Genomic DNA, 20,389 nt, shown 5'->3' with positions numbered 1-20,389 from the left:
TCTGCTTTCCTTTATAACCCCCAATGCAAAACAAACAAACAAACAAACAATAAAACCAAAACCAAAAAATTCCGTAGGAGAAAAAAATAGTTTTGTACATGGGAGGAAACAATATAAATTCAAAACTTACAGATAAGGGTTAGTTCTATCACTCTTCTCTTTCAAAAGTTTATATGAATATCCAGTCAACACCAACAGGGTTATCTCCCTTGAAATGTTACCTATACAGATTTCCAAGTAGACCACAGGGCTGTATACTGTCTTGGAATGTACTCAGAAGGCTCCGTCACTGAGCAGGCAACAGAGTAAACACCTCAGAGTCCTTTCTTTCAACTGGAAGAGGGAAAGACAGGGATAGAAGACACTATTCAAACTTCGTCTTCTTTCCTTGTGGCTTGTGGTCTCCTCCACCTCCTCTGAAGCCTCCTCACCCTGCAAAGCCTCCCCGGCCTCTGCCACCAAATCCACCTGGGCCACCTGTGCCACCACCTTGGCCTCCAAAGCCACCTTCACCCTTAGCCTTGGCCCAATCCAGATTAACTTTGTTTCCATCAATTTCACCATCTCCCATGGCCTCCTTGGCAGCTTTGGCATCTTCCTCATTGTTGTTTTGTTTCCATCAATTTCACCATCTTCCATGGCTTCCTTGGCAGCTTTGGCATCTTCCTCATTGTTGAAGTCTACAAAACCAAACCCCTTGGAGGATCCAGTCTCCCGGTCAGTGACTCTCCTTGCACAAATAGAGCCATCAAATGACTCCTTTAATGTCTCTTCTGTAGTATCCTCAGACAGACCTTTGACAAACAGAGTTTTGGATGGCTGGATTCTTGCGTTAGGTGATTCCCTGGGTTCTTGCAACTCCAGCCTGATTTCTCTGCCCTCATTTTCCATTTTATTACATGAATTTAAAGCTTCTTTAGCATCTTCAAATGAAGCAAATTCTATAAATGCATAGCCTTTAGATTTGCCATTTTGGTTCTGGGGCACTTTGATAAACATTGCCTTCTTAAATGCTTCCTGAAGAGTTTCTTCCGTTGCACTATAGGAGAGGTTGCTCAAAACCAGGGTTTAAAAAAAATTTTTTTTATATATATATTTTTTGCGGTACATGGGCCTCTCACTGTTGTGGCCTCTCCCGTTGTGGAGCACAGGATCTGGATGCGCAGGCTCAGCGGCCGTGGCTCACGGGCCCAGCCGCTCCACGGCATGTGGGATCCTCCCGGACCGGGGCACGAACCCGTGTCCCCTGCATCGGCAGGCGGACTCTCAACCACTGTGCCACCAGGGAAGCCCACAAAACCAGGGTTTTTGATTCACCACTCCAAGTGCTATTCTCTCCACCTCTATAGTCTTGACTTTGACCTTTCTCTCTGGTATAGTACAAGGAAATGGATCGCCCATCTATCTCTGTTCCTTGCTTTTCTTCCAAGTTTTTCTCTGAATCAGCTTCAGTCTTAAATTCAATATAAGCAATCCCTTTATTCTTCCCATGCTTGCTGACTAATCTGATCTCCACAGCATCTTCAAACACTTCTTTTAATTCTTCCTGAGTAATTTTATAAGGCAGATTTTAACCAAAAGTGTTCTCGCATATCGATCTTTCTTATTGCCTTTTCCCTTTGGTTTTTCAAGTTTAATTTTATTGACAAAGACTTTCAAAACAGTGAGTTCCAAGGCTTTTTCCAGGTCTTCAGCAGATTCAAAATCCACATAGCCAAACTTCCTAGACACACCAATTCTGACATCAACAACTGCAAGATCATTTTTAGCAAAAAAGTCACTGATACCCGTTTTCAATTCAGGAGAAAATTTACTGAAGTTCAGGTTTCCAACAAAGAGATTGAAAGATGTAGTTGGTTCTGTGGCTTCCACTTTCTGTTTCTTGGCTTCAAGAGCTGTTTTTGTTTGGCCATTTCCTTCTTTCGTTTTCCAGGTGTTCTTTGACATGTTCTTCCTCCTCTTCCTCCTCCTCGTCATCATCCTCATCATCCTCTTCATCTTCAGCAGTGCTGTTTGCCTTCACAGGAGCAGCTTTTGCTGGAGCTTTCTTTCCTTTGGCTGGTGCAGTCTCCATAGCTTCTTCTTCAGATTCATCTTCGTCATTCTCATCATCCTCATTGTCCTCATCGTCATCTTCATCCTCATCATCTGTTGAGTCTTTATATATTTTGGAAATTAACTCTTTATCTAATATATGGTGTGCAAATATGTTCTTCCATTCCATAGGTTGCCTTTTCACACTGCTGATTGTTTTGGGGGTTTTATTGCTGTGCAGAAACTTTTTAGTTTGATGTAATCCCACTTGTTGCTTTTTGTTTTTTGTTGCTTGTGCTTTTAGTGTCATACTCCCAAAAATATTACCAAGATTATTAGACTTTCCCCATATGTTTTCTCCTGAAACTCTTATGGTTTCTGGTCTTATTTTTAAGTGTTTAAAATATTTTGAGTTAATTTTTGTGAGTGGTATAAGATAGGGATCCAGTTTCATTTTTTTGTATGTGGTTATCCAGTTTTCCCAACACCATTTATGAAGAGACGATCCTTTCCCCATTGAGTATTCTTGGCTCCCTTATTAAATATTAACTGACCTTATATGCAGGGGTTTTTATGGATTCTCTATTCTGTCTCATTGATCTATGTATCTGTTATTATGCCAGTACCATACTCTTTGCTCACTATAACTTGGTAGCACATTTAAAATCAGGAAATGTGATGCCTTCAGCATCATTCTTCTTTCTCAGGATTGCTTTGGCTATTTGAAATCTTTTGTGGCTTCACACAAATTTAAGGGTTTTTTTTTTCTATTTCTGTGAAAAATGCCATTGAAATTTTGATAGGGATTACATTGAATCTGTAGATGGCTTTGTGTAGTATGAACATTTTATTAATATAAATTCTTCTGATCCCTAAACAAGGGATATCTTTCCATTTGTATCTTATTCAGTTTCTTTCATCAATGTCTTGTAGTTTTCATTGTACAAATCTTTCACTTCCTTAGTTAAATTTATTCCTAAGTGTTTTATGGCTTTTGGTACTATTGTGAATGGAATTGTTTTCTTTATTCCTTTTTCAGATATTTAGTTGATGTATAAAAGCACAACTGATTTCTGTATGTTGATTTTATAACCTGAAGCTTTACTGAATTCATAGATTACTTCCAACAGTTTTTTGGTTGAGTCTTTAGAATTTTCTGTATATAAGATCATTATCAACTGCGTAATGAACAGTGAGTTTAAATGTGTCATCCTTTTTGTTTTATTAACTTATATTGCAATGGAAAATAAAAGTAATTTGAGTAAAATTAATTAAGCAATTTCTTATATCAGCCAACAATTCCATTACTAGGTACTGATCTGGCATTTAAATATTAGGCTAAAGAATTGTGAAAATGGAATAATCTACAGTAAATTTCAATATTGTGTTCTTAATGTCTTTAGTAGGTCATGAAAGGAGTATTAAAAAACAAAAATGCCTTTATGTTAATTTGTAGAAAATGGGAATCAATATAACTGACTTGATTTTGCATGAAGTTTCACCATCTAAGTGTAAAATACTACTTTGATGGAAACTGAATCGTTATCTACATCTGGGGTCAATTCTAGGAAAAATAGCAGTTGGCTGATTCAATATTTCATGTCTACTCCTATTTCCTCTGAGCATCCCATCCATGTCTGATTGTTTTTCTAGGGAGGATACATATTACAAGGAATAGAGCATGCTTTTTACAATCTAGAAAGACCTTAAAAATCTCAACTTTTGAGGGGACTGATACGTAACTCACCTTGCGAAAGTTCCCCTGTGAAACTCCTCATCTGTAAAGTAGTGGCATGGATAACCTCTTAGGTTTGTTTTAATAAATAAATATTACAGAAATGTTATGGTGTGTGTGTCAGATATACAATAAATGTTAACATTTCTCTACCTTGGGTAATATTAAATTACCTACTGAACTTTTCATATTTCATGTAGTTATTTTTCCTCCAAATAAACACAGTTGGGATAGGTTTGATAGAGTCAGTATAGAAAAATATTTTTTTTAACATATAAGCTTTTTCTTCACTATATTTATTAAATAATCATGGTGGGTAAAAAAGATAAATCTATTTTATTTATGTTGTAGGAAAACACATATCTAGAGTTTCTGTAGATAACCTTTAAAAATACTATACTTTGTGCAGAAATTTGCTTCTATTTTTCTTTTCCCTTGATCTTTCCTATAATTTCAAAACTAAAATTTTATTTGAGTTTAATCCAAAATGTTTCAAAACAATGACCAGTTAAAAGATTTATAATTAGATAATCATGTCAATTATATTTATTTCTATATTGATCACTTCTGAAATAAATGTTTCAGTCTTTTCCACCACACCTTTAAAATCCTTCCTTTACTGATGGCGAATCCTATAAACAAGAGTCATGAAATGGATAATCAATGAATTCCAAGTCTACAGGAGCCAGAAAAATATAAGGAGAGGGGAAGGGAAAGAAAGGGAAAGAAAAAAGGGAGGGAAAGGAGGGAGAGAGGGGAAGAGAGAGGATGAGGAAGAGACAGAGTGAGAAAAGGGGTGGGGGGGTGAGGATGAATTATAAATTGATACAGAGTGTGAAGCCATGTCCAGTAGTAAGTACTTGCTATCAAGCTTTACACCATATATTTTATTTTATTTTTAATTAATTAATTTAGTTAGTTAGTTTTGGCTGCGTTGGGTCTTCATTGCTGCGTGCGGGCTTTCTCTAGTTGTGGCGAGTGGGGGCTACTCTTCGTTGCGGTGCGCGGGCTTCTCATTGTGGTGGCTTCTCTTGTTGTGGAGCATGGGATCTAGGTGCGTGGGCTTCAGTAGTTGTGGCATGTGGGCTCAGCAGTTGTAACTCGCAGGCTCTAGAGCACAGGCTCAGTATTTGTGATGCATGGACTTCGTTGCTCCACGGCATGTGGGATCTTCCTGGACCAGGGCTTGAACCTGTGTCCCCTGCATTGACAGGTGGATTCTTAACCACTGCGCCATCAGGGAAGTCCCCCATAATATATTTTAGAAAGCAATTTTTTGGTCTGATATTTGCTAAAGACTCTTTGAAATCTAAGGCAATTGCAGATAGAGAATAAAAGTTCTCTGTAGTTTTCCTTTAACACTCAGACTTTATAGCAGGTCTCTAGTCAAGGAGTGTCCTCTCACAGAGACCTCCAAATATCCCACTAAACCACAGCAACCTCACTCTCTCTGCGCAACTCCTTACAGTACTTGTTTCTCTATGTGGCACGGAGAACTGACTGAAACAACTATGTATGGATTTTGTTTTCTGTCTCCTGCTCTAGAAATTCCTGTGGCTACAGGGGTTTTGTCATTCATTTTGCATTGCATTCCAATGCCTAGAATAACACTTGATACATAATAGGGACTTGGTAAAAATTTAGTGAATAAATGAGTATAAGAAAGTGACTTTAGCACAGTCCGGGGAAGAGGAAAAATAGGGTGAGACACAGAGCAGGGAATCATGCAAACTAAGAAGAGTAAAGAAGCAGCAAAGTTGCAGTCATTTCAGGAAATAAAACAAAACATAACACCTCAACTTTATATTGAAATAGACGTTTTACCAATTTCTAGAGAGGATGAATTATAAATTCATATCAGAACCGCAGCATCAGGTTTTTAAAATGTGTTTTGCTATTTGTAATTATGCTTAAAACATTATGGTAATTAACATATAGTTATTCATCTACAAAGTAGATTAGCCATTTCTTTTTTCTTTTTTTTTCTTTTCCAGGTTTATTGAGATATAACTGACATACAGTATTGTGAGTTTAAGATGTACACGTGTTGACTTGATACACACATATATTGCAAAATAATTACCACCATAGCATTAGTTAATGTTTACATCACATCATATAACTACCATTCCCTTTTGTGGTGAGAATATTAAATTATATTAATAATTGCTGTCTTAACAACTTTCAAGAACATAGTACAGTATTATTAATTATAATTACTATGCTGTACACTAGATCCCCAGAACTTATTCAGCTTATAGCTGGAAGTTTGTATTCTGACTAACAATTACCCCTTTTCCCCCACCTTTCATACCCTGGTAACCAACATTCCAGTCTCATATCTACTAGTTAAGCTTTTTTAGTTTCCACATATAAGTGATACCATGCAATATTTGCCTTTCTCAGTCAGCCATTTCTAATGAATGCATTCTGTTGTATTTATAAAGAGATGTATTAAATCACTCATTCAGACATTGCTTTAAATACATGTTTGAACTTGACCAAGACTTAACAACTGTAGCCATGCTGTTGGTGCCCAGAGCTGACAGATTTTTAAAACTGGTGCATTAGCAATACTTCCAATGGTGCAAACAAACACAGTGATAGTTTTGGCAGCTGATTGTGAATACCAACTTGGTGGGTCACAGAAGAAAGTCGTTACTATACCTTTCCCTTCATAACCACAAGTTGTAAGAGAAACTGATATCAGATCCTTCTTTCAGAAGACAAAACAAAGGAGAAGAGAAACAGATCGTTAATCTTTCTTAAGCTCTAACTATGTGCCAGGCATGGATTTAAATCCTCAAAATAACCATATGTAATTCTTATTAAGGATGAGGAAATGGGTTTAGAAATTTTAAATGCTAATCCAGGTTCACATAGAGTGATAAATCTGAGATTTAAACCCAAATACCTTTGAAAGATCAGCTACAAAACTCACTCTTCACAATATACTTATCCAAAGTACATACATTTCATTTCAAATATTCCACAACTAATTCTGTAAGAATAATTATTTCTATTGCATAATTCTCTTTCTCACCTCACGTATATGGATGTCTTTGTTTCTTCAAAGAACAAATCTACTTCAAAAAAGCACTGGGTAAATTTTTAAAAGTCAAAAAATAAATTCAAAATATTATTCCTTGTCAATAAGTTCATTGTAGAATCTGTTACTAAAATCAGTTCTAGATCAACTTTTCATACAGTTGATACAGAGACCTAAATAAAATTATTTCATTGAATAGAAAGTAATACAGAAAAGGGAATTTAAAGAGTTATTTGCCTACATGAAAATTTTAAGCACATTATATATTTTCTAGTATAAGCACAATTTTAAACAACATGAAGTAATCTACAGCTTCCCAATTGCAAGTTATTTCCAAAAATAAGCTTTTATTTTATCAAAATAACAATAGTATTTATTAATTATTGAATTGTTGTTTAAACTGAACGTCTTAACAAGACCAATATATCTCCATAAAGTGCCATCTATTTCTCTGTATTTCCTTAAAATACATTTTTTTAAAAGGCTAGAAAATTTAGCAAGTAGAGAAAAGGTTCTTGAGACTTGGATGGTTCCCAGTCCTTAGTGACATAGTTCAGTGAAAAGACCACTAAAACAAGATTTTTTTTTTTTAAAGGAGGAGGGGAATATTGGCTCTGACAGCAAATACTGTCTTTGGTAAGCCCTCTGATTAGTCTAAGTGTCAATTTCCCCCCTTACCTCACTATAATGGATCAAACAAACACCTGTGTTGCTTTCTTCATCTGGATGCCAGTATTTACCCTCTTCCCAATTCCTCCTTTTCCTACATAGAAAATTCTAACCAATAAAGTCTGACTGAAATGCCCCCTTTTGTTTCTGTAGCATTCGTTCAACCTCATCTCTACCCCGTGAACTAAATTAACTACTGTAGAACAATGGCACTTCATACATTCTACTCTCAACATAGAATAGAATAGAATAGAATAGAACAGAATAGAATAGAATTTTTTACATTTATTCCTTGATAGATATAAGCTTCTTGAAGAAAACTAAAAAAAAAAAAAAGCCCCACTATATTTTATATAATTTCACAGTCTCGAAGTACAAAAGAAGTACTAATATTAATTATAGACTGGTAGTAATAATAATAATAGCCAGATGCTAAAAACAATTGTAAAATTACATCATATCACCATCCTTCTTTTTCCTTTTTCTTGGAGGAATTCAGTCCCTTTCTAAATGTTAGTGGTTCTCAGTAGGTCAGTGGCTGTGCCTTACAGCCTCATAAATAGGAGAAATTGTTTAATACCCTTACCAGGTCTCAGAGCAGACCTGTTAAATTAGAATCTTTTGTTTTGTTTTGTTTTCTTTTTGGAAGTGGGTCCGGGAGCAGGCTCTGCTGTTTACAAAGCTTCCCAGGTCTTGGGAACACAGAGCCAGAACAGAAGACCATTGATGATATGGAAGTGCCAAATCATAGACCTGGTTTGAGAAAGGGTGGGAACAGACAGGTTACAGCAAAGGAATAGTTGCTTACATGTGGTTTAGCTTTTGGGTTAGTTAATTGGGCATAATGCTTATGAAAACAAAAAGGATAATTTCAAATTTTAAATGATTAAACCATAATTTGTATACTCCTACCTATGTTTGGGGACAGAATAATTCAATCAGTGCTCCCACCTCTTGACTTATGTGAGCTCGTCCAGTTAACATTCAGTTGAATTCTTCCAATGAACACTTCAATGAGACATTTTCTCCTCTCACTAATTCCAATAAATGTTTTCTTAATACTGGAAGATTTTTACAATAAAAAACAAAGCAAAAAGTGCAAAACAAACATTTTAAAATTATATTGTTTGTGGTTTCATATGGATCATGATTTACCCCTTCCTTTGTCCTCTCTGCCTTTAGAAATTTGGATACAACTTGTTTCCAATAACAGAATATTTCTAACCATATGTTTTTTTGTTTTGTTTTTTTTTTTTTTTGCTGTACGCGGGCCTCTCACTGCTGCGGCCTCTCCCGTTGCAGAGCACAGGCTCCGGACACACAGGCTCCGCGGCCATGGCTCGCGGGCCCAGCCGCTCCGCGGCACGTGGGATCCTCCGGGATCGGGGCACGAACCCGTGTCCCCTGCATCGGCAGGCGGACTCTCAACCACTGCGCCACCAGGGAAGCCCTAACCATATGTTTTTTAAAACAGACAATCTAAAATAAGTTTTTGGAATGTTTCAAAGTAAAAAATTCTGAAAATATATATGAAGAAAATACGGAATAAAGTAGGAATCTCAAAAGGAGTAGCTGGTCAAGTAGGATTCAGATGAAATATGCAAGGATGAGGTTTTTTATTTTTTATATTATTTTATATAAAATCTATAACTATGTCTACAACAGTGATCAAATTTTATGGATAATGTAGCATTAAAATTGAACAAGAAAAATTTTTAAATATTTAGAAATACAAGAAATACAGTAGAAACAATGTAGCAGTACACAGAACAAGTAGGTAAAAATAAATTAGAATATAAAAGACTAATTATATGGAAATTAAATTTTCAAAAATAAAATCTTACATAAAGTTTTTGGAGGAAATTATGCTGCAATTATAGGATATTTAGAAAATAATTATTAAAAAACAATTTATATAAGAAATAGAATATATGGTCAAAGATTTTCCCAAAAGCAAATTCGTAGCCTTAAGTGTTTTTGTTACTAAAAATGCTAGGAGGGGCTTCCCTGGTGGCGCAGTGGTTGGGGGTCCGCCTGCCGATGCAGGGAACACGGGTTCGTGCCCCGGTCTGGGAGGATCCCGCATGCCGTGGAGCGGCTGGGCCCGTGAGCCATGGCCACTGAGCCTGCGCATCTGGAGCCTGTGCTCTACAACGGGAGAGGGCACAACAGTGAGAGGCCTGCATATTGCAAAAAAAAAAAAATTGCTAAGAGCTAGATAATATATAAAAGCTAGATAATATATCTAGGAGATAAGTGTGTATATATATATATATTTATACACATATGTAACATATAAAACAGAAAATATAAGAAAGAAAAGAAGGAATTTGGAAATCATGTTCCAAATAAGTATATTTTGGTTAATATAGAAGTAAAGTACTATCAGGTTTTAGAGTGTAGTATATACAAGGCAATTCTCTTATTTTTTAATATATTGTATTAGAGCTGGAAGAAGCTTTAAAATCATTCCAATAATGTTTTATCATCAGTTGTCCCTAAGTAAAAAAAACTATGTCATCATACTTAATAAAGACAGCAAATAGAATTATGCACTTAAAAAAATTGCATATAACCTTTGAGATAATTGAAAATACTACTGTACTTCCATTTCCAATCATAAACGCAATTGACTTTTTCAGTGCTTACTCTCAGATTACCAAACCTTGCTATGCAACATACTGAATAGAATCTGCCACACACTGAATTACTTATTCAACCATGAATAGATCTGGGCTCTGGAAGTTTTGTACCCAGTATTTTACCACTACAGAGCCAAAACAGCAAGAATAAATTGAGTTTTGACCTAATGTGGCAAAAATATAGGACTACATCAAATCTAGAACTGACTTGGGATGACCAGAAAAAAAATCTGATCATTCAGAAAACATGCTTTGACATACACTGTAGCACAGGTTTCAAGATTTGTCCTGTAATTCCACAGTGAATTCACTAGATTTTTAAGTACATTTTGTTCTGAAACTGCTGGATCATATGGCAGTTTTATTTTTAAGTTTTTGAGGAATCTTCATCTTGTTTTCCATAGAGGCTACACAAATTTACAATCCAACCAACAATGCATGAGTGTTCCCTCTTCTTCACATCCCTGCCTTGCTTTTTCCTGTTTTTTTTTTTTTTGATGATAGCTATTCTGACTAGGTATGAGGTGATACATCAGTGTGGTTTTCCTTTGCATTTCCCTGATGATTATTGATGTTGAGCATCTTTTCATATGCCTGTTGGCCATCTACATGTCTTCTCTTGAAAAATGTCTTTTCATGTTCTCAGCCCATTTTTTAATCAGCTTGTTTGATTTTTTGATGTTGAATTGTATGAGTTCACCTGAAGAAAACAAAAACAAAAATTTGAAAAGATATATGCACTCTGATGTTCATTGCAGCATTATATACAGTGGCCAGGATATAGAAACAACTTGAGTGACCATCAGTAGATGAATGGATAAAGAAGAAATGTTATTGCTTGGAAATATAATGGAATAATACTCAGCCATAAAAATAAAATCTTGCCGTTTAAGACAAATGGATGGATGTAGAGGATATTATGCTAAGTGAAATAAATCAGAAAGACAAGTGCCATATGATCTCACTCATATGTGGAATTTAGAAAACAAAACAAACCAACAAACAAAACAACACAAGAACAGACTCATAGAAGCAGAAAACAAATGGGTGCTTGCCAGAGGGGAGTGAGGTGGGGAGACGGGTGAAATAGGTGGAGGGGATTAAGAAGTACAAACCTCCAGTTCTAAAATAAATAACCCACTGGGAAGTAACATAGAGCATAAGGAGTATGGTCGATAACAATGTAATAACTTTGTATAGAGACAGATGGTTACTAGACTTATCGTGGTGATCATTTCATAATGTAGGTGTCAAATCACTGTACAATACAATTAAAACTAATATAGTATTGTATGTCAACTATATTCCAATAAAAATAAATAAATAAATGTGTTATGTTCTAACCCTCTTTAAAACATCTGATTTTGAGTTTTAATTTCTAAATTTTAACTTCATTAATGAAGAAATACTAAACATCTGAATGCAGATATCCGGGGATTCTTATACATTCCATGTTTTCCATCCATAACGCTTTTTGGTTTCCCCAGGTTCCATAAGTCATATATAATATGTGAGGGAAGTATGCAGATGCCAAACCTCTGTCTGCAGAGACAACTTTTTCAGGAGATGGAAACAGAGACAGAGCGTGCTAAAGATTTCCAGGCCTGGAAGTCCAAGGAGTTGGGTTGAAATTCGACCTCTGTAGAATTGAAACCACGGGGTAACATTTAAAAGGAAAATGTGGGCTTTAAATAACATTTCACATGCTGACTGTAGAACATGGAAACAACTTCTGGGTGTCCAGGACATCTGAAGTTTTTAACAAACGGTAACTCACAAATCAAGTCAGACATGGGACCAAGAATAAAAATACGACCCTGCATTGTTATGGAAGGGGGTGAATTTTTCTTAAGTCTTTAATCTCTTGGAATTAAGTTTACTTTTTTAAGTTTTATAAACATACACACCGTAAGCACAAGATAGTACTCAGGTTTTTTTTTTCCTCCAAAGTGAGGTATTTTTATGTTTCAAGGACATAAATGAGAGATTTCTTTAAAAAAAAACTTTTAAAACTCATGTTCTGAATAAGTACATTTTGCTTCATATAGAAGTAAAGAACGATCAGGTTTTAGAGTGTGGTGTATACAAGGCAACTATCTTATATTCAGCCTTATTTTAACTCACCTCCCTCATTATTCTGTTCCACTTGTAAAGAACAAATTTCACAGCTCCAGTAAATTTAATTATGCTGCCAAAAGCACAATTCCTCTACTCTTCTATTAAATTCTATTTGTATTTAAAGATATAGAAAATTAGAGCTGAAAGCAACCATAAAATCATCCATATAAATGTTTTATCATTCTTTGCCCTAAGTGCTATGAGCACAGATGAATAATAGAGCAGGAAAAAAAGCAAAAGAGTTCATTAAAAAGTTGATCAAAAATAATAACATTGATTTTCCTTTTGCTTTGCTCACTGGTGCTGCACATTTGTTGGAGAGTTGAACCTCTTTCTTGCTGAGTCTCTGGCTCAGCGGGGAAGGTGAATGCAAAGTCTCAGAACTAGAATGCCTCCACATTCCTACTTGGCCTCTTGATTCACTGGTCATTGCCCTAAAGCAACCAATCTCAATATTGTATGGGGCTCACCCGTTAGGGAACCTGCTGCAGACAGCCTTACTGCCATCTGTGGGTGAGATGCAGCAGCTTCACACTGGGCTCTTGATGTCCCACCAAACCTCCTCAGTTACCTGACTTTTCTCTGTTTTAATTACAACCCCCTAGCCCTGGGACTCTGATTAATCCAATGGAAATGATCATGGAATGTTATGCACTGAATGCTTGTGTCCCCACCAAATGCATACGTTGGAGCCCTAACCCCCCCCACTGTGATGACACATGGAAATCTGGCCTTTGGGAGGTAATTAGTTTAGATGAGGTTATGATGGTGAGGCCCCAATGATGGGATTGGTGCCCTTATAAGAAGAGGAAGAGAGACCAGATCCCTCTATATATATCTCTATCTCTGTCTCTATCTATCTCTCTACCAAAAGAAACACTGCAGGAAGGGCCATTTGTAAGCCAGAAAGAGAGCTCTTACCAGGAATGAAATCTGCCAGCACCTTGATCTTGAACTTCCCAACCTCCATAACTGTAAGAAATATATGTCTCATTGTTTAAGCCACTCGGTATGTTACATTTTGTTCTAGCAGCCTGAACTAAGACAGAACAGGCCTAGTGCCAGACAAGAGCACTTTCCTTCATCCAGCTTGGACACCCTAAATGTCTCTTTCAGTCAATGCCTTGAATACTCAGGGATGACCCTTATTCTCCCGAGGACTATTAGGTGGGGGCTGGCTGTCATTATCCACATGCCCAGCCCATTACTCTTCCTAACCAAACCCCTCTAATCAGGAATGATAGACATGAGTGTTTATATGATACACAAACCAAGAAGATGAAAATAAGTCATAAGTTGCTACTTCTGTTAGTACAGAGTATAACAGAATCATGGAGCTATAAAGCTGAGCTGTAGCTTGGAGATCACCTCTGCTGCAACACCTTTATTCCATAACAGAAGAAAGTAAATATCAAAAAATTGATAGCTTGCCTAAATTCACGTAGTCAGGGTAGAAATAGGCACAGGAATAATACTCTGTCAATCTGTTTTGTTCAGTTCATTTTATGCTTTAAACAACGATTTTTATTGTAGAAAATGTCAATAAAAAGATTAGTTCAATTCTTTCAATTGCACACACATGACAACACCCTGGTCTGTTTTCTAAGGATTTGGAAACATTGATGTCACCTTGCGTGCTTAGTATTTTGCCACATGCTACGACTACAGCATGACAAATCAAAGCCATAATAGTAACCATAGCTTCTTGCTCTTCCAGTTTAAGTTGTCATCTCCTAAACCAAAAGTCTTCCATACAAATTGAAGCAAAAATCGTGGCTGACATGTTTATTATGCATTTGAGGATGGAGAGACAAACAAGGCAAGTCATGCCTTAAGCAAAATACAGCCCATTTGGAGAGACTGACAGCTGCACAAAGTCTGTCAGAAGGAAATATACGGGGATCATCTCTAAGGTGCTATAATCAGAAATCAAAGTCTCACAATGGAACAAAAGATGTAGGATCATTTCTTTGGGGAAGAATCAAGGAAGATTTCATGCCAGAGGTTTCAAATGTTCATTAGAATTTAGGGGAAAAGAAGCAGAAGAAGGCATAAAAAAATAAAAGAAATGCTCTGAGAAGGAAGTGCCTTGAGGTGGTCAGTGACAGGACTTTTCCAGTGAGCACTGACCAGGTCAGCGTTGAAGAGGGTAGTGGAGAATGGGTGAGGTGGCAGTCAGATCGAGAGTTGGGAAGGCAGGTCAGAGCCAGCCAGATCATGGAGGGCTTATAATTGCATGCAAAGAAGTTCATTTTAATTTAGTCAACAGGAGAGCCGAGAAAAATGATTCTTAGCAGAGAAACGATCAGATCTCCATTAATTGAAAAATGACAACAACAAAAGCAAACAAATAATAATAACAATAAGCGATTTGCTGATGGTCTCCCTGCTCTTTGTTTAGACATTAATAATCTGAGTAATCCAGTTTATCACCAGTTATCGGAGAAGCCTTATCACCAGAGTTATCCTCTCATTGTGATCTGTTTAATCTTTTCAGAATCTGCTGATGTCTTCACTTGTTGGCTGCCAAGATTCTGGCTCGGGCTTCAGTCCTCACTTAACAGCTCCTTGGCCGCCCTTCTCCATTCATCCATCACATGCTTTAAGTCCATCCAAAGTTCTGCAGTACATCTCACTTTTTCCATTTCTTGTAGCGCTCGTGTTACAATGGCCTCTTGTACACCTGAAAATTAGATTCAAGTAATTTCTGGTTCTGATGTTTCAAACACTTTACACCTTTGTGCTTACAGAATGCCCTTCAAGGCCCTGATTTTGCCCTTCTTGTTGAGACTGGATTTAAGGAGTTTTCACCATTAAGGTTCAGCCTGATCAAGAAGAACAAGGATCATCTTGGACTTATCTGTGAATTTGAGTTAAAGAATGTCAGAGTGTTCATTAATCTGCTATATTACTCCTAAAATTGACCTCTATATTACCTGCCTCCTGTCCCTATAAACATTTTTCATGAATTTTAAGCCACCTTTTCTAATTATTTAGTGTTCTAGTGGTAGCTTCTGAAAATAGCAAAATGCTTTAATTTCATGAAAAGATAATATTTAAGTGAAATGTGCAAGTCTCTGTTTTGATCGAGAAATTCTTATTTCCATAGATAAATTCCTCTTGAAACTCACCTGTTACTTCTCTCTTTTTTTCCTCTCTCTCTCTCTCTCTCTCTCGCTGTCTCTCTCTCTCTGCCCTCATACTTCCCTTCCTATTTTTCATCTCTAAGCATTTATCCCAAAAGGCTTCCTCAGCAATTCTACATTCAAAGGTTTCAAAGATCATAGGACATTCCTTAGAGAAATATGCCCATTTTAAAGATGAAAATACTGAGATACAGGTAAAAGGTCTTTTAGGTTTGTTTGTGAAGAAACAAACCTACTATAGAAACTCAAACCTGCTATAGAAACTCAAAGCTCTCAATCCTTAGTCTACTGAGAAAGTTATAACCCTGACTTATAAATTAGTTTGAAAGAGATCATGATTCTTTCTCCTGTCTTGGAAACAATTTTGGTTTCTGGCTAAGAAATCAGTTACATCATATCAATTAACTCAAGGACAGAAAAACTTGTCTAAAACTTGGCTGGTCCAGCACTTAGAAAAAACCCAGCTTTGGCTCAAAAAACCTCTTCTGCAAATGAACTAGCCTCAGTAGCCACTGTAGAATCCTATCATTTGCTTAAATATTCTTGTACTAAATTCTCCAGTTAGTAAGTGCTACTTAGGCATGACATAAGTTAGTTTTTGGTACTGAGAGAAATATTTTCATTCAGTTTACAAAATAATTTCAGTTTGTATATAAAATGCTATTACATAAAATTGATCATTTTTTCTCTGTAATTTATTTTCATTTTTATGCAGCTTTTTTAATACTTTATTATAAATTTTGCTGTAATTTCTGAATATTATAAAAATAACTCTCAAGAATATTGTTACATCTGCATTAAAATTATCTGTCATTCATTTTTTATGGAAATTGTCTGAATTTTTGGCATTACCTTTACTGATATATAATCATGTAAATTATCATGTACAAGAATAATAAAAATGATTTATTATTTATGAAGTAAATTGGAGGTAACTTGATTTATGGAAAGAGGTCTGGCTTTGGACCAAGGCAGACTGAAGCTTGGCCATACGCTATATCTAGGGTTTAGACAAATTACTTCACATCTCTTTACATGAAATATGGGCTACTGATTACAATAATGTTGTAAAAATATAATATTATGAATGTAGTAGAAATTTCCCAGCTCAGGGATGGCTTATATTATGTATTCAAAAATATTAATTCTCTTTCTTCTTTCCCAGAATATAAGAATATTGCACCATTGTAGTGATGTTTTTCATTTGAACCTTATGATTTCACTGGAAGTGACCATTTTTAGTTTCAATAGTTTAATAAAGTGTTTGCCAAATTAACGAGGGAAGAATGAGTCCATTTACTTCTTTCTAATTGCAAAAGCATTTTTCCAATAGATACCTAAAAAAAGAAATGTTATAAATTACACTATATTTTCCTTGGCCAACTACTACAACATTTTATGGGGATGTAATCCTGCAGATTTTACTTAACTTAAAACAAAAACTCCAGGTTGTTTTTCTTATTAAGCTAGAAGAAGCTGTTGCCCGATTACATGTCTAGCATTTACTTGAATGAACATTAATGAGCTCATCTTTTTCTGAAGTATCTTATGTCATGTTTCAGATCCATCTCAAGGACTCACCAAAAATGAAGATTTAATGTTAAACCTAAAGCTAAACATCAAGGTAACTTAGTAAATAAAGACAAATTTTAAAGGAGGTTAAAAGGGGGAAAACAGAAGAGGAAAAAATGTAGACTGAGGAGATCAAGAGAAAAGTGAAATGACTCAGAAGAAAATTAGTTAAATATTGAATGTTTAGTTGTCTCACAAAATTAGAGATAGAGGTAATCCAAGCTCTGACTATGTTAATATAAATGTACCTATGACTGTAATCCAGGTATGTCATTTCAAGAACCCAACATAAACCTTTTTTAAAAAACATGTGAACCAGAAAGATCTGTGATTTTTTGTTTTTTGTTTTTTGTTTTTTTAATTTTTTTCATATTCGGACACATCCTGAGATAAATTCTAAACATCAAAGACTTTCTTTACCTAAAAATCACTCAAAGCAATAGAAGATTCAGTGGAGACAGGAAGGTCTAACATATTGGAGAAGGTATTATACATGTTCTTTAAAAAATGCATATGTATAATTTGTGATCAGATTTAAATTTTAGATCTAAATTCCAAGTCAGTTACTTACTATCTCAACACATTTTATCCCAGATCTATAAAAAAATTTTACTCACTCGCTAGACTGTCAACTCTTTGAGACAGAAGCCATTCTATTTATTTTGCTTTTCCTGGAGAACTGAATGCAGTACTTAGCATAAACTAGTTAGTCCATTTATCATTAATTAAGGAACCACAATTAACGTGATGTGTCCACAATGACTGCAGTGTCATTCTCTTCTTGGGGGCCTTAAAACACTGCAGTAGTTAGGACCAGCACACTCAGAAATCATGACATGAGTATACCAGGCAGAAAAATATTTTAAAAATACTTACCTCAGTTGCTTCATTTGCCTTATAGGAAATCATAAACACAAATATAGAAAATAGTAAATCTTAGAGGGAATGGAATAACCTGGCATACACATTTTACTACTGAGGCCCATCACCTGCTTTCTTTTATTCCACTTAGCTTTAACTTTTCTCTTCCTTTATTCTACATTTTGTTTCTATACTTTGTGCTTCCATACTTTTTACTTCATTATCCTTTCCTGAATAAAGACTGGAAAAAGTTGGGGGAAAATAAAGAAAATAGACATGTTTTAATGCTACATTAGCTATTATTTGTAAAAGCATATATGTAAGTTTTGCTATAAATGCATTGAAGTTTTTGTAGGTACCTTTATAATATGATTATTCACTGGAATGAATATGTACTGAATCTTGACTATGTGCAAATCAGAGTCCCATATGTAAAGCAGAGTATTATGAGCACTTATAATGGAGTAACGATTGAAGATGGGAAGGCAAAATCCACTAGAGGAGCCATAAAAAAAAAAGGCCTTGAATCTATTTCTTTAACAAACTTACAAAAGGTTAGTATTTTGCCATGACTTTGGCTGTATAACAAAGTAAAAAAATGGTTTATCTCTCTGTTTACCAATGTTTGGTCTTGAACTTAAAAAAAATCCTTATTTATAAATTTACTCTCAAAATTATTACTTGGTTGTTTAGATAATCTTGAAAATGTTGGATGTACTAGAGAAAAAGGTGAAATCAAATGCATATTGGACTAAGCAACTTAAAATGTTTTCCAAACATTTTTGGTTCTATAAAGTCTAAATTTATTTTCTCAGAAAACATCAAATGCTTGGTTATACTGAAAAAACATGAAGTCATTTTCCAATCTCTTTCATTTAATTCCTACTGCTTTTTAAGAACTACTTACTATACTGAGAGACTGAGTTTCTTTACTGAAACTAATGTTTTCTTTAACACAGTAAGAAGAAACTTGAAAACATAGTAGGTATAGGTGGCTCTTAATATTAAGTTTTACTTGGTTTGACATTTATGACATTGTTTTTGGTAAGTCAGTAGAAATCTGTTTAATTTCCTTGAAGATCTCTTGGATAAGCAAAAGTAATTCTAGGTAAAAGTGTCATTCAAATGAATGCGTCTCAAAAATGTAATGAAGAAAACGGTACCATTATGGAATGGCAAAAACACCATCTTCTCACTTGATAGGTCAGTTTTATCTATGATCAAAAGGAATCAATTTAGAGGGAAAAAACGTCTTTTATACACATAAATACCTTACACTCAGAAAATTCAAGTACAGATAGTAATACTAAAACTGGTTTTATGGTAATTATAAATTTTCTTTACATTTCTATGAATGAATTATATAGTCATCACTACTTCATTCTTTCAGAAAATATTTATTGAGAAAATTCTATGTGTCAAGCATCATTCTGAGTTCTAGAACCATAGTGTTGATGAGCAAGACAGGGCTTCTACTCTTGTGGATTTGACATTACAGTGGGAGACAGCAGGTTATAAATACAGTAATTTCAGAAGAAAATAATCAGTTGATGGAATACATGATGATGGGAGGAAGTACATTTATATAAGGCAGTCAGAAGACCTCTTCTGTAATGAAGAGGTAATGGCTGAGCTGTGACTTGAAAGGAGTCAGTCATGGAAGGATTTGGAAGCAGAATTCCCAGAGGAAGGAACAGGTATGAAAGGCATCTAGCAGGAAAGATCTTGGGGTACTCCCGTGGTAGATTAAAGGTGGCAAGTTCTTAGACGCTTTTTTTCCCATTGCAAGGTGGCATCTTTTCTCCCTCTCCTTGAATTTAGGCAGGCTTCCAACTGCTTTGACCCAAAGAGTGTTAGAAGTGAGGCTGTACTTATTCCAGGCCAGTCTCTCAGAGAACTGGCAGCTTCCACCTGGTTTCTCAGAGCCCTTAGCAGATAGGTAGCTCTAGCAACCCTCCTGGAGAGACCCCAGGAAGAGGACATGACTAAAAGCATGGGCAGATGGAGAGGGGTCCTGCTGAGTGCAGCCTTGCAGCCTTCCTGGCTACTCATTCATGGCTCCAGACACATGACAGAAGCTATTTTTGACCTCTCCAGGCCAGCAGCCATTTGAATGCACCATGAAGAGCAGAAGCATCACCCAGCCAAGCTCTATTGGAATTCCTGACTCACAAACATGTGAGAAATGATAAGATGGTTGTTGTTTTAAGCCATTAAATTTTGGAGAAGTTTGTTATGCCATGAAGAGTAACTGGAACATTTTCTAGAGCAGAAAAAGACCAATATGGCAGGTGCATGATGCATCAAGGAGCTTGTGATCTGGAAGGGGACCAGGCATTTTATTCTGGGTTCCCTTGAATGACAAGACTGGGGAGAGAGAGTGTGATTCTTACCTAACATATATCTTTAAAAGTACATCTCTGCTACTTTTCAGAAAATAGATTTTAAAGAGGTAAGAGTATAAGCAGGAAGAACAGGTTTTTTTTAAAAAAAGTATTGTAGTCATATGATTATTCCATTTAATTCTCCCAACACCTGAGACAGCAACTTGTATTATCTTTAT

General features: G+C 35.7%; 1 pseudogene; it reads right to left on the bottom strand.

Moving 5' to 3' along the window:
- Positions 1 to 364: 364 nt before the first annotated feature.
- LOC132499880 (nucleolin-like) lies at positions 365 to 2,224 on the bottom strand (annotated as a pseudogene).
- Between the last annotated feature and the right edge of the window lie 18,165 nt (positions 2,225 to 20,389).

The sequence above is a fragment of the Mesoplodon densirostris genome, chromosome 12 (assembly GCF_025265405.1).
Source record: "Mesoplodon densirostris isolate mMesDen1 chromosome 12, mMesDen1 primary haplotype, whole genome shotgun sequence".
Taxonomy (NCBI): domain Eukaryota; kingdom Metazoa; phylum Chordata; class Mammalia; order Artiodactyla; family Ziphiidae; genus Mesoplodon; species Mesoplodon densirostris.
Note: the sequence above shows the minus strand (reverse complement) of the source record. Positions and strands in the feature narration are given on the sequence as shown.